We start from the raw sequence: 11434 nt of genomic DNA, 5'->3' as shown, positions 1-11434 counted from the left end.
AGTGAATTTTAACTTGTCACAATCAACCTTCAAATAATATCTCCCCAATAATATCTTTCCACTTCATGCATAATGTAAAAACCTTACAGCAATATACTTCCATTTCATCCTTTTTAGGTTTGTATTTCTTTTGACTTATGTTTTATTTCTGAATATGTTATAAGTCCACAATACAGTTTTATTTTTGTTATAAGCAATTATGTTCTAAAGAAATTAAAATATGAAAAAATACATTTTATAGGAATCCATGCACTTATCATTTTCAGTGCTCTTTCTTCTTTCATTCTGAAATACTTCATGTTGAGAAGTCTTTATTTCAATTTAATTTCTGATGGTTATTTTCATTGGATATAGAATTCTAGGTTGACAGGTTTTTTTCTTTCTGCACTTTTAAGATGTCATTGCATTGTCTTTTAGCTTTCATTGTTTTTGTAATAAAGTAGGCAGCCATTTTTACCTTTGGTCCTTCATTTATGATGTATCTTTTTGTACTGAATTTTTATTAAAGATCTTTTTCTTTTCCACCAGTTTTTGGCTATTTGATTGTGTTATGCCTTGATATGATTTTCTTTTTTGTTTATCTTGCTTGAGGTTTGTTGAGATTCTCAGATCGGTGGATTTATTACTTTCACCAAGTTTGAACATATCTGATCATCATTTCTTCAAATATTTCTCATGGCCTTCCTTGGCACTTCAGTAGCACATATGTTATCTGCTTGATAGAGTGTCCCAGTCACTGAAAATCTGTTTATTATCTTTGGTCATTTTATTGCCATTTAATTTTTGTATAGTTTATATTGCTCTGTCCTCAAGTTCACTGACTTTATGCATTATAATTTGAATAGAGTGATTGTGCAAATTATTAAGGTTTCTCTGGCTGAAGCAAATGAAAAAATTAAGCTTATAGACAAACACTGAGAGAAAAGATAGTGGTGGGAAAGAGTGGAAATGTACATAATGGCCAGAGTTACCAGATTTCCCTTCAATATTGTAAATTCAGAGCATCATACTTTAATTAATAAGCAACACCTGTATATTAAGGTGACATGCTGCCAAAAATAATGCTGTTATAATGGCTATTTTCTTGGTAGAAAAAAACATGCATTGTGATCTGCTTCTTCCCAAAGAGTTTAAGACAATGATACCTTTTTGATGGTCACTGACAGTACGCAAATTGCATTAGGAAATATTACTGTTATTTCTCTTTAGTTCTTTTTGTGGTCTGCTTTAGACTGAGTCACTAGAAGAGTGATAACAGAAATAATTCAAACACCCATAATTGGAAAATTCTGACAATAGCAAAAATGTCTGTGTTCAAGTTTACTTTTGTTCTTTTTGTGAAGGATTCATCATTCATAGAAGTACCCATTCTCTCAGCTAATTTCAAATGGTGTTTATCTATTCATTAAAGGCATTACTTAAATTATTTCTACTTGACAATTTCCTTTAGAGCAAACATCAAGATATAATTTGTTAAAAATATCCTTCCATGAAAACTTTTCACGAGGTCATACTGGCCTGCCTGTCTCCCTTGTTAGACCACATACCGGTGCTTTGCTGCGCTTAAGGTCTAGCAAAAGTGATTTGAATCTGAATTATAACACAGTTTGTCTCTGAATGCTACCACCTCCCTGACAAAACTCCATTCTTCTGAAGGGGAGAGCTGGATTCTGAAAGCTTACCAAGGACTTTCAGAGTTTTGTTTTATTTGCTGTTTCTAGAAATTCAGAAAAGTAGGAGTCTCAGGGTCTCCTATCTCAACAGAGGCCATTCTCTGTTCCCCATTTTTCCCCTGCCACAGTCATCTTACTGAATGTCATGACCATCCAGCAGGACTCACCTGCTGTGTTGCTAATGGGCAAGTTTTTCAGAACTTTGCAGCTGCGAATTTCAAAGAGCTCTGGGAAAGAGAGATTTATCTAACTTTTCAAACTACTTAACAACTAAGATACCAAGTTTGCCAATAGATACCTGAAGATCCAAAGGTGTTCTAGTTACCAGAAACATTTGGTCAAGATATTGGAAAGGAAAAAAAAAAGAGTAGAAAGAGAAGTCAATGAAAATACTAGACATCGGTCTCTCAAACTCCTAAGAAATCACTGAGGATCATTTTCTAAATGTAGCTGCTTGTGTTCAAGGTCACATGACTTGTATGTCTGGCAACTGTACCTATGTTCTCAGATCACTTAATTTAGTTCTGTAAGAGCTGTCAAATCCTACTAAAATTGAATGTAGAGCTCTCTATTAGCTAATATTATTTTAAACAGTATTGCATTATTGTGTGTAGATGGTGAATTATATCACCTATAGGGAGGGTGACAAGTTATTTACTGCTACATAACAAACCATTCCAAAAGGTAATGGCTTAAGGCATTTATTTATTATGTCTAATGATTCTCCAGTTTAACAAGGTGGTTCTTCTGCTCTACAAGAAGCAGAAGAATCTGGGAATCGCTCACGTGCTTACATGCTTTAGGGCCTGGACTTCTTTACAGCATGGCTACGGACTTTCAAGAGAGCAAAAACAGCAGCTGCCAAGCTTAAGCTAGGCCTGTCAGTGGCATTGTTTCCACTGGATTCCACTGGTTAAAGAAAAACAAGAGATCAGCCCAGGATCCAAGGAGAAGGGAAATAGATTTACCTTTCAAGAGAAGCAGCATATGAATAGACTATGGAGGGGAGACTTAGAGGCTATCTAACATACACACATCTCAAGAACCATCCTGGTTTGGTTGGGATCCTTCTGGTTTATGCCCATTGTTCTGCAGTAATTAATAGCTATTCCCTTTTACTCTCAAAATTATCTTGGTTTGGATGATAGATATATGGTCACATTATCCACAAGATACCTTTTAGAACTAAAATGCTGTAATACAAATTCCAAGTAGTCAGACTGTTCAACCATGGAGTGCCTTGTGAGGGCTAGGTTTCACTCTTGGCTTAATATCTAGCAAGGATTTTCCTCAATTAAGGGCAATAATGGTTTAGCAAGTCAGTCTTTGTCTTTCTGGGCCAACTAGTTAAAATATGGTACTTATGAAGAGGACTTTGAATCTGTGAGGGCCAGAGAATATAATGAACATGACTTCTCTATCTCTCTGAGGTACTGTAGGTCACTTATATTGGAAATCTCCTAGTAGAGAAGGTGGAAACAGCAGAACTTGGATATAATGTACTTTGTGATTGCCTGTGTTTTAGCTATGCCTTGTTCTAATCACCTACCACACAACTAAAAGTTAAAACTTTTTAGGATATTCCCTAGGTGGGGCACATGCAATACTATGAGGTAGATCAAGCATGCTTTAGCATTCTAGGCTCTCCACATCCGCTCTTGATATGTTCTGGGCCCTTTGGATGTCTTCCTATTCACAGTGCTCTCCTGACAGCTGCCACCCATCATGGGTGTCAGTCCAGAGAACACCCATGCAGGGCCCTCTTCCCAGGCTTTTGATCTTGCCTCATCCTTTCCCAATAAATGGCAAGAGTTGCTCATCATGTCTGTCATCCTAACTTCAGAATTGCTGAACAACTCAATACTAAGATGGATACGACTGGAATTATATTCTATCTCCTAGGAAAATTATTCACATATTGACAATGGGCTTCTGCTGATTAGGCCCAATATTCTTCATTATATTTTAATTTAATGCAAAATATCTCAGTGTTGATCAACACCTTCTTAAAACTCTCTCCTCTCTAGAATTCGGTCAGTACTCAGGTCCTTCTCTTATCCATGAGTGTTCTCCATTTCTCTCTACCTTTCTCCTTGTTTCGCTCTGGCACACCCAGCCACTCATTATTGGACGTCTGCTTCCCATTCCCTGTAGTACCCCTGTGCATTCTAGTCCTGCCTGAAAACCTTTAGAGAGAGGTTATATCCCACCTGTAGGAAGGGTCTGTAATTTATCTTATTATGCTACCCCAGATAGCTGCTGTTAAGCCATATATTGAATACCCCCGTAGGTTTATATTGTAAAGAAATTCAGTCTATAGAGAAGTCCCAGTCTGCAAGATGTTGGTAGCTGGTGCATGAAGAGAGGTATAGAACCTGAAAGGAAGGATGCCTGTGATTGGCACTTCTTCGGGCTCTGGAGTTTGTCCTCTGTCACCTTGAGGGTCTCTCCTGCCTCCCATTACAACTAGGGAACTTAATGACAGCCATGTATATGTACATACAAAAACAATGAAATAAATGATCACTAACTATCTGGAATGAAGAATTCAAAATGAGATTCTTAACATAAGGGGTGTGGTAGATTATATTATTCATTCCTAATTATTTGGGGTATGTTATAGGCAGGACATATTCTCTACCACCATGGACTTTGAGTTTAGTTAAATGAGTCACTTTGGCCTGTGGGTCTGATCTACACTAGGTCCAAGGTAAAGCTTCAAATGTGCTTGTCTGGTTTGGTTCTATAGTCTGTTTGATCTTCTGCCTTTCACTGTGAGGAGAACTTGCTCTAGATTCATCCTGGGTCCCATAGAGAAAAGACATTTAGAACCAGGCAGCTCCCAGTGGCAGGACTCAACAGAATAGTATCTAACCCATGGCCCTCAAGCAACGTAAGCAAGAAATTAATGTGTAATTTCTGTAATTTCAAGCAATTTGTGTAATTGTTGTAACAGCAAAAGTGGATGAGTACAGGAATTGGTACCAAGAGTGGGATTCTTCCTTAACAAAACCTTCAAATATGTGGTATTGTTTCAGTAATTAAGGAAGAGATAAGAAGATGGAAAAATCAGTAACCTATGCTATATATTGGTGAAACAGTTGGTAAAATTGTTATAGGTAGAAAATGTACCTACTGAATTTGTGTGAAGGGACCTTGAAACAGATTGTTGGTAGCATGGATTGGTTATCATCAGTTGCATATGATAGGAGGCTATAAGAAAGCTGAGGAAAAGAAATGGCTTGTTTGCAATGAGAAAGGGAAAATGAGGATTCATGAATTCTGGGATCTGCTGATTTGATATATGCTACACTTTCCCATGTCCTTTCAATAAAAAGTTCTCATTTTAATATATAATCTGAGGACGAGGGCTAAATGAGGAGTGCTACCATTAACACACAGACTGGGAGCAGTAACACATTTACAACATGGCTTACACATCTTTCATTCAGGTGTCTGTTTAAATTAATAGTGTCTCCTCAAGTAGTTTATTTCAGTTGGACAGAATAACTGAGAGCAAAAAGAAGGGCCTGGTTGTACCAAATCCCGATAAACTTTAAGTACTTGTAATGAAGAGAGAAAGATACATAGGGATGTAGAAGTTGAAAGGAACCATGGTACGGTTATTGGCATAGGCAGTTGACTGCAATCAAACAGATGAAAGGCCTACAAACAGAATCCTTTAACATTTAATGTAACACTCTTACCAAAAATGCTTTAACATGGGTTCAGAAAAACTGTGACTGAGATTTTAAAAATAACCTAAGTTTCTAGAGATAGAAAGTAAGCTTAGGAAATTGCTTGACCACCAGGAGAGCATATCTTCTGGTGCCTTATTCAAATGTGGTCAAGGATGATGATGGAAGAGAACAGAACTCTTGGAAAGTTGAGGCAAGACATGTGAAGAGTAATAAACTGGCATAGTCCTCCCAAGGAGTGGAAGTGGGCCGTAACCCAGGCTCCACTCTTTCCTTCCTTCTCTAAACAGAAGTATTTACTGGAATTACCCTGTTCCTGTCTGACCATAGTATGTGGAATGTGGTGAAGGGGAATAATGTGTTTTTTTAAGTTCATATGTCTCTGGATCAACAAGAACTGGAACTGGACCTGACGGAAATGATGAGATCCTCATCTTTAAGCCTGAAGACTTGATTGAATAATACTTTGGTCTCAGGAAGAAAGCAAATACTCATGATCAAGAGGTTGATCTTGGTAGATAGTCCTATTTGTCTACAATTACGCTTTCTGTCACTTCCCTTGCCACGCCTCCCTCTGGTGGGAATGTACTTTTCCACCCTATTGACTTCCGGCTTGGCATGAGATTTACCTTGGTTGGGGGGATAGGAGGAGCACAGGAGCGTGATATATGCCACATCCCGATAGGAGCTTTAAATGTGCTTGCGTGGGTTGGCTCTGTCTGTTCCAACCCTTGATGTTCTAGTGTCATACTCTGCATAGTGGATGCTACTTTTCCTGTGACTGCAGTGGGTTGACATGTCAGAAAACCTTGGAGGTGCTTAGCATGGACACAGCCCTACCTTAGACCTCTGTGAGCAAAAAGTGTTTATTCTTGGAAAACACTGAGATTTGGGCATTGTTTGTTGCTATGGCAAAAGCTGACCGCTATAAAGGATTACAAAATCAGAGAAGAAATCATACGTGAGACAGAAAAAGATAATATCGTGCAAGAAACCAACATCTTGTTGAACTGTAACATTTATTACACATAATTGTTGAACTGTCAAAGGAAGCAAACAAGGAAGTCAAAGTAAATGAGAATTTCTTTGATTTTATATCTGAAACACAGATTTAATTGAAGAACTGGAGAAAACATCTTTGAATGTTAGGCACTGATTTAAAGGACTGTCAAGGGGCAGCCTATTATAATGGAACTAACATGGTTGGTTGGAAAAAGGCATACAAGCCAGTATTTCTGAAAATCCAGATGTATTCTTTGTGTCATGTTGCATGCATAGTTTCAATTTGTTACTAGGAGACATGACTACGACTGATAAGGATGACCTTCTTTGGTATACTTCAAAGATTATGTATTATATTTTCTAAATCTGTCTAAAGACGAGCCATCTTGATAGAAAAAAATATAATTTGACCTTAGATCTACTGTCAGACTCACAAAAGGAATGCTAACTAAATGCTGTTAAAGTAATTAGGTTTAATTTAGACAAGACACGCGATTCACTAGAAGACTTAAGCAAAACAATAGAAGTCCTCAAATAAAAAACAAATTGTAGACTCTGATGGAAAATGAAATTAATTTTGAATTTTTACTGTGCATGGTTACTTGGTATAGATTTTAAATTTCTATTACTGTTAGACAGGAATACAAAACAGTCAAATAGACCTACGTTTGCCTATTTCATTTTTCAAATGGCTAAAACTGTCTTTTTAATTATAGAGGAACTATCTTTCCCTTACTGGAAGAAGCTACATGAGTTAAGTACAACAAAAGTGACATTCTAATAAAAAGAGAAGGAGATTGAAACAAGAAAAAGAAAAACTTGCGTGACTATGGAAAAGAAGGAAAAGAAAGAGATGTAATTACAATTCAAAATGGATCTTAAGCGATATGTTGCAATAGTTTTGTTTTTTAAGTATCCAAATGTTGAAACATTTGAAAAGATGTAAGAAATACTTGAACACTCTAGATACTCTTGTAAGAAATGATGAAACCTACAGTGTGAGTGATAGTAATTTATATGATTAATTTAAAAACATTTTATATCTCGTCTGCAATCATTTGCATATATGACACCATCATAATGTTTATACATGATACGTAAAATTCATGGGGCATCTCTGAATCTAAGTATTCTTTTAAGCCTTTTTTACTGGCAAGTCCATTTACTACCACAAAGTTTTTCCATAATGAGATTAATTTTAAAAAATTAAGGGGCACCTGGGTGGCTCAGTGGGTTAAGGGACTGACTCTCGATTTCAGTTCCGGTCATGACCTCAGCATTGGGAGCTGGAACCCCGCGTAGGCCTCTGTGCTGGACATGGAGCCTGCTTAAGATTCTTTCTCTCCCTCTCCTTCTGCCTTCCCCATCCCTAAAAAAAAAAAAAAAATTGAAGAATGACGATGGCTCAGGAAAGGTTGTCGAATATGGTATTATTAAAAATAGAACATAGATTATGTGACAGTCTTGATTACAGCAACATACTTGGTGATTTTGCTGAAACGAAGGTAAGAAAAATAAATTTATGGATGCATATAAGTAATATACTCAGTGTGTATATCCTTACTAGTAACCCACCATTGGATGAGTCAGTAAAAAGACTGGAAGAGGTTTTGAGATAAATTCACCTGAATTTAAGCATTCAAATAAATCTACCTCCCACCCCCCAGTAACTGTCTTAGAATACCATATCTTTATTCTTTAGCTTTATTGTAATGATGTTTCCTTGAGGAAAATTATTCTGGAATTCATCAGGTATTTGAAGCCAGGTTTGTGTTGTGTTTTTTGTTTTTGTCTGTTTTTTGTTTCTTGTCTTTTTTTGCTGGTGTTTGAGGATCTCGAGAAAATTGGTTACCACTTCAGCCACATTCCTCCTTTGATTACAATTGCTTTGATCTGTGTCACCGTCATTGCACTAAATGTCCAACATCCTAACATACCTACAGGAGCCATGGGGCTATGTCAGGGCTGGTGGACTCATTAAAGCAAATCAAGAACATTCCTTCACCACAGTGCCCACAGATTGGGCTCTGATGGGAGGCTAATGGGTGTGAAATGAAAAAAGGGTTTATAGTCAAACAAATTCGGGAAATTCTGTTTAAGACTACCAGATGCATGTATTTTTCTATGCCTCAGGATTTCTCAGAGCATTTAGTACGTTGATGTGCACTGCAGTCTTTGCAAAGGATCATTCAAAATATCTAGCTGACCAATGTTCTCTGGAACACACTTTTGAGGAACGATTCTCTATAGTAACACTTCACGTTTCATGGTCTCTACCTCTCCACCAAATCCCGTTGTTTGCAAAAATGAGAGGCCTAAATATTAAGGCAGCACCTGGATGAGAAAGGGGAGGAGAGGAAATCATGGAGCCCTGCTGTCTGTCCGTCATCTTCTGAAATGCAAGGGCATGAATGGCTCCCCTGCCCTCACAGCTTTCTTTTTTCCTCCAAGAACAAGAAGCAGGGCCTCTCGAACAAACAAAACTGCTTGTGCACTGATGCAGGCACGGTGGTTCTGAGTTGCTCTGAGGCTCGTGCCTGAATTAAAGGCGAGGGGCCACATAGGAGAAAATAAAACGGTCTGCTCAGAGATCAAATGCAACATTTGTATAGAACCTTATTCAAAATGGATACAAATGCATCAATTCTTCAGAATTATAGGTGAATCAAAGGAAAATTACATCCAAGGAGATAAAGCAGCAGCTAGCAGTCGGACCACGTACGGTGCAGAGATGCAACTTTGAAGCTTCTGGCCTAGCGTGCCAAAGAGCCAGATGTGACAGGTGGAATCATAGCAGCTCTAGCTCAGCATCTGGAGTGTGTAAATCTGTCCCACAGAAAATTAAGAGGTGCACAAGAAGGTGGTGAGAATGACCAGTTGAAAATATCTTTTTGAAAGAAAAATCACTTTGAAGAACATAGCGCATTTTAAAAAATGAAAATTCTATCTAGACTTAAATTGCTCTACATAGCAATGGTGGTGTGAAAGGATCATATACAAGGATTCTTCAAGCTCCCCAATCGCAGAGCCCCCAAGATCTTGTTCTTTTCTGGCAGAGGGAGAGAGAAGAAGAAGGAGAGAGAGAGAGAGAGAACAAGTGGCAGAGAGAGAAAGAGAGAACAAGGTAGCATTGTGTCATTGCGCAGATAGGAAGAAAAGAGGATGCTGGGTGACTGAGCCAATTATTCCGATTGGGACCCTGATTCAGTCATTCCACAGGTGTGGATGTATTCCCCAAGGCTTTCTTATACAGATCAGAGAACTGGGATCATTTTTATCACCAAAAAGACAGGCAATATATAAAACAGGTGCCGCAGATATGAACAATGTTGTAAAGACAATATGCAGCATCACTAATAAGCGTTTATGTAGATCAGAGAATCTTCTGGCTTGAAGGGACTTTGGGGATTACCTAGTCAACCCACTCACACTAGAGAAGCTGCAACTGGGGAATGGCTAAGAAAGGGACTTGTGTGAGGAAAGCTCCGTGGGTGACAGAGGCCGGGTGGGTGTCGGGATCCCAAGTCCCAGTTCAACATTTTCTCTCTCTTTATCGTGCTTCCTGCCTTGCGGGATGGTTTCAGAGGCTTTCCAAGCATGTTGCTCTACAACAACACCACACAATCAGAACTGATGTGAATATAGGCACAGGGGGGTCTCCTGGTCCAAGAAGGATTCCTTTACTGTGAGTAGCAACTGTCTATGTCTTTGCCAAGAAAGAAAGATGGACAACGGGAGTAAAGCAAAACGCTGGGGAAGGGTTTGGTTAATTATGAGTTAATGCTCTCTCAGGGGCGTTCTTCTGGGACTTGACACTCATATTCTGGGCCTCGGCAATCATGAGGTAGATTCCAAGCATGAACAATGGGTCACCAAGTAATTTGATAACATACCTTGTCATCATCTCCCTTGAATTTAGTGAAGATGTGGGGGAAAAAAAAAAAAAAAAAAAAGATGGGCCCTTTGGCCTATGAATGACCGTCTCAGCCTATGATCTCTTCTGATTCAGTTCTCTTCTGGGAACCCACGGCTGATACCCTTAACGCTTTCTTGCAGCCAAGATGATCTTTTGATCTTCAGCACTGACCGCTGAGGTAGGCCAAGGGTTATCATGCCCATTTGCAGATAAGGAAACACAGATTCTGCCTTGCTTGGCAGCGGGAGGTAGACCCAGGTCACTTGTCTCCCAAACTGGTGCTTCGCCCACCCTCCAAGCTGCTCCTGGGACCGCTTGTGTGATGAAGGAGTGGGAGGGGGGCGCTTTCCCCCCAGGGAGCCCAATGTGGCCAGGGCTGGGGTAGGAAGCTGCACCCTGCTTCTGAAGACCCACGTCAGGTTAGAGAGATGACAGAAAAGGTGAGCAACGATGGGGGGACAAATTGATGGAGGGCTCTTGAAGACAGCTGAGATTGAGACCAGGGTGTGACAGGCAGTCAGGACCGCTGTAGGGGTCTTGACAGTGTGATGGACGCAGTGGCCCCTGAGGAAGATGCTTCTCTTGGATAATAGCTCTCACAGCAAACACGATAGCATCAGCATCTTTCCCAGGCCTCATCTCTGGGCTTTCCAAATGCTGCCTGTCACCGTGAGAAAGATAAAAAGCCTTCTCGGTTGGAATCTGGCCAGCTAATCTCAGAGCTCCAGTTCAAGGAGCGGGCCAGATGTGTCCTAGTAAGGAAACACTGCATGTTTGGACAAAGGCTTGTTCAGGTATAAAATATAGCTCTGGCGTCGGTGACAATTCCTACCACATGTGTAGGAAGAGAGGCTCGCAAGCTGGTTAACGTTGGTGGTGCTTTTTCTTCCTCTGGGAACAATGTGCTCTCCCTGCTCTGCACATCCCGGGAAGCTTGATGTGAGCCCAGACCTCCAAGCATCTGGGGATTAGCGTATTTTTATTTGGGATCAGCATCCATTTCTTAATTCCTAGTTAAACCTTATTAACTTGAAGATACATTTGGGCTTCCTTGATGTTATCTTATGCAGCATGTAGTCCTAAGGACAAAGCACTGAGTTTGGCACCAGCTAGTCCCAATTCTGTCTCTGTGACCACTTAAGATT

At 39.5% G+C, this 11434-nt stretch overlaps 1 long non-coding RNA gene across 1 annotated transcript in view; it reads right to left on the bottom strand.

The window, feature by feature from the left end:
- Positions 1–7608: 7608 nt before the first annotated feature.
- LOC309850248 overlaps positions 7609–11434 on the bottom strand; it is a 43155-nt gene continuing 39329 nt past the window's right edge. Inside the window, exon 3 of the long non-coding RNA XR_014304150.1 lies at positions 7609–7742. This is a non-coding gene — a long non-coding RNA (uncharacterized lncRNA). The remainder of the gene's footprint in view (positions 7743–11434) is intronic.

This window comes from Mustela nivalis (genome assembly GCF_964662115.1).
Source record: "Mustela nivalis genome assembly, chromosome: 16".
Lineage (NCBI taxonomy): Eukaryota > Metazoa > Chordata > Mammalia > Carnivora > Mustelidae > Mustela > Mustela nivalis.
This window is presented reverse-complemented; position numbering and strand designations above follow the sequence as displayed.